General features: G+C 44.9%; 1 pseudogene; it reads right to left on the reverse strand.

Moving 5' to 3' along the window:
• Positions 1-2,410: 2,410 nt before the first annotated feature.
• On the reverse strand, positions 2,411-3,396 carry LOC127525905 (uncharacterized; annotated as a pseudogene).
• Between the last annotated feature and the right edge of the window lie 241 nt (positions 3,397-3,637).

Genomic DNA, 3,637 nt, shown 5'->3' on the forward strand with positions numbered 1-3,637 from the left:
AGTCCTTCAGGTGCCTTTTGGCAAACTCCAGGCGGGCTGCCATGTGCCTTTTACTAAGGAGTAGCTTCCGTCTGGCCACTCTGCCATACAGGCCTGATTGGTGGATTGCTGCAGAGATGGTTGTCCTACTGGAAGGTTCTCCTCTCTCCACAGAGGACCTCTGGAGCTCTGACAGAGTGACCATCGGGTTCTTGGTCACCTCCCTGACTAAGGCCCTTCTCCCCTGATCGCTCAGTTTAGATGGCCGGCCAGCTCTAGGAAGAGTCCTGGTGGTTTTGAACTTCTTCTACTTACGGATGATGGAGGCCACTGTGCTCATTGGGACCATCAAAGCAGCAGAAATCTTTCTGTAACCTTCCCCAGATTTGTGCCTCGAGACAATCCTGTCTTGGAGGTCTACAGACAATTCCTTTGACTTCATGCTTGGTTTGTGCTCTGACATGAACTGTCAACTGTGGGACCTTATATAGAGAGGTGTGTGCCTTTCCAAATCAGGTCCAGTGAACTGAATTTACCACAGGTGGACTCCAATGAAGCTGCAGAAACATCTCAAGGATGATCATGGGAAACAGGATGCACCCAAGCTCAATTTTGAGCTTCATGGCAAAGGCTGTGAATACTTATGTACATGTGCTTTCTCAATTTTTTTATTTTAATAAATTTGCAAAAACCTCAAGTAAACTTTTTTCACGTTGTCATTATGGGGTGTTGTGTGTAGAATTCTGAGGAAAAAAATGAATTTAATCCATTGTGGAATAAGGCTGTAACAGAACAAAATGTGGAAAAAGTGATGCGCTGTGAATACTTTCCGGATGCACTGTATATCAGTTATTTGAATTAATGTTTGTTTTATTTATTATGTACAAAGGGGAGGGGCCTTAGTTATGTCTCTGGTTCTTTGTGGGTGGTTCCACAAGGGGCGGGGCCTTCCAAATAACTTTCAGTAGAAAGGTGCACTGCAAACGTTAGCGCTGACCAAGAAAGAATAAGCTAAGGTCTGCATTGATTACTTAGATTTCACCATCTGTTGGAATAATAAATGCAATGCACATGCCTCTGTTATATGTCATTTCATATGGGCTTCTTAAAAGCAGTGGTAATGCTTTTCATTCATAAGAGCAACGGGAATGTTTTGATACCTTGTGGGCCGTCTATGCCCCAGGAGGGGTATTAGGCATAAGAAAGTAAGTCATTTTTTTACTAGAACTGTTTCTGATGTGCCGTCTGTTGAAATGACGAACGCAATGTATTATAGTAATAGAAATGCTTGTGATATGCCATCTGTTGGAATGAGAGAGACCTAGCAACCAAACGGACGCACAGACAGACACACAGACACGTGTTCTTGTATTAAAGTGGACTAGCTGTGCTACCTGTCTTAAGATGGGTTAAAATCGAAAATAATCAAAGTAGACCTCATCATTAACCCTTAAACTGCCACATACTTGGGGGTTCATGCATCCCTGGATGCCAAATACTTTTTTGATGCACTTTTTAAGTAAACGTCACAATTCACAAAAAAAAAAAAAAAGTGAAATTTTAATGAAAGACATATTTTTTTCATGTAAAGAGCATCACAATTACTGCAACACTGATCATTTTACACACTGCCAATGAACTGTAAAAGCTATTATAAAAATTACTGCAAAAATCAATTATTATTATTATACTGTATGTACAAGGTGCAACTGACACCATTGATGAAATTCAGTAAATCATCGAGCCAACTGCTCTTGAACTGGAGAGGCCAACACTGATGCTGGCATGCATGTCTGTCTAATGCAGCGGCTGAATCCCAGGGACAGTGATGCCGACTCACTAGGGGGTGCCAGTGGTCATGAGCTGGCTGCTCAACGAATGATCAGCTCCAGCATGCTGGCAGATTGCACTGAGAAGCGACTATAGCCGGTTGCAGCATTCAGTAAATGTACGTCACCGAATATACTCGGCTCCTGCGTGCTGGCAAATTGCACTGGGAACATTTGCAGTGTGCCTTCATTTGGAATGTATTCTGTAATGGATGTATTAACAAAAACATTGCATTTGTCCTTCCAACAGATGGCACATCAGAAACAGTTCCATTAAAAAAATGACTTATGCCTACTACCCCCTACTGGGGCATAAACCGCCCCTCAAGGTATCGACAAGCATCTCTATCCTGGGCTTTTCTCTCCAGCTGGCTCCAGGCCACCCCCACGGTCTTGATATCTACCTCCAACTCCCAGCGCCTGGTTTTCTTGGGCCGACCTCTTTTCCGCTTTCCCCTGGGGATTCAATGTTAGTGCTTATCTGGTAGTGTTACGTGCAGGCTTTGGCAGTGGGTGTCCTATCCAGACCCAACACCATTTTTTGATTTCTTCTCCTATGGGCAACTGGTTTGTTCTTTGCCAGAATCTTTTGCCGGCAGCTCTTAATGAAAATCTGTGCTTTCTTGGTGCTGTAGTTCTCCATATCTCTGCTCCGTATAGAAGGGCTGTCTTAATGTTGCTGTTGAAGGGCCTGACTTTGGGGTTGACTGGCAGCTCCTTGGAACTCCAGATGTTCTGCAGTTGCACGAATGTTGCTCATGCTTTCCTGATTTGGCATCTTGTGCCTCCTGCTTGTCAATGACATTGCCCAAGTAAGTACAGGAGTCCACCTCCTCTAACGCTTCACAATCCAGCATGGCCAGGTTGGTGCTGACTGTGTTCATCTTGAGGATCTTGCTCTTTCACTTGTGTATGCTAAGCCCCACTTGCCCAGAGGTGGTTGCTTTGTTGTCAGTCTTCTCTTGCATCTGCTGTTGACAGTAGTGCTAAGTTGTCAGCAAAGTCTAAGTCGTCCAATTGTGTCCAAGGCATCCACTGCATCCCCTGTCTTCTCTGTGCTGTGGTGGTCTTCATGATCCAGTCAATCACCAATAGAAAGAGAAACGATGAGAGTAGACAGCCTTATCTGGCACCAGCCCTCACTTCCAATGCCTATTTTAGGTGCACACCATGGACCACTTTGTAATTCAGTCCCTCAAACGAGCTTCTGATGATGGTGACAATCTTGGCTGGCACATCATAATGTCTCAGAAACTTCCAGAAGGTCTCCTTGTCCACGCTGACAAAGGCTTTCTCGTAGTCAACAAAGCTGATGTACAGAGATGACTGGTCAACGATGATGTGCAGCAATCTGGTCAGTGCCGTATTGATCCTTGTGAAAACCAGCTTGCTGGCCTCGAAGCTGGGTGTCAAATTGGTCCCTCATTCTGTTGAGTACTTTTCCTGGTAGTGATGCCAGTGTGATCCCTCTAGAATTGGCGCTGTTGCTAAGGTCGCCTTTCTTTGGAATCTTAATAAGGTCCCCCACTTTCCAGTCTGCTGGCACTTGTTCCTCTCCCCAGATCTTCTTGAAGAGTGGCAGAAGCATCTCCACTATGGTCTCTACGTCTGACTTCAGTGCCTTTGCGGGAATGTTACCTGGTCTTGCCGCCTTCCCACTTCTCAGTTATTTGATAGCCTTCCTAATTTTCTTCTCTAGTTGGTGCACTGCAATCATTGGGCAGGTCCACGTCAGCCTGTTCGATGTCTGGTCGGTTTTGTGGTGCTGGCCCATTCAAAAGTTCCTTGAAGTGTTCCACCCATTTATTCTTTTTGTCATTTGTCATTCC

This window comes from Erpetoichthys calabaricus, chromosome 1, assembly GCF_900747795.2.
Source record: "Erpetoichthys calabaricus chromosome 1, fErpCal1.3, whole genome shotgun sequence".
In the NCBI taxonomy this organism is placed as follows: Eukaryota; Metazoa; Chordata; class Cladistia; order Polypteriformes; family Polypteridae; genus Erpetoichthys; species Erpetoichthys calabaricus.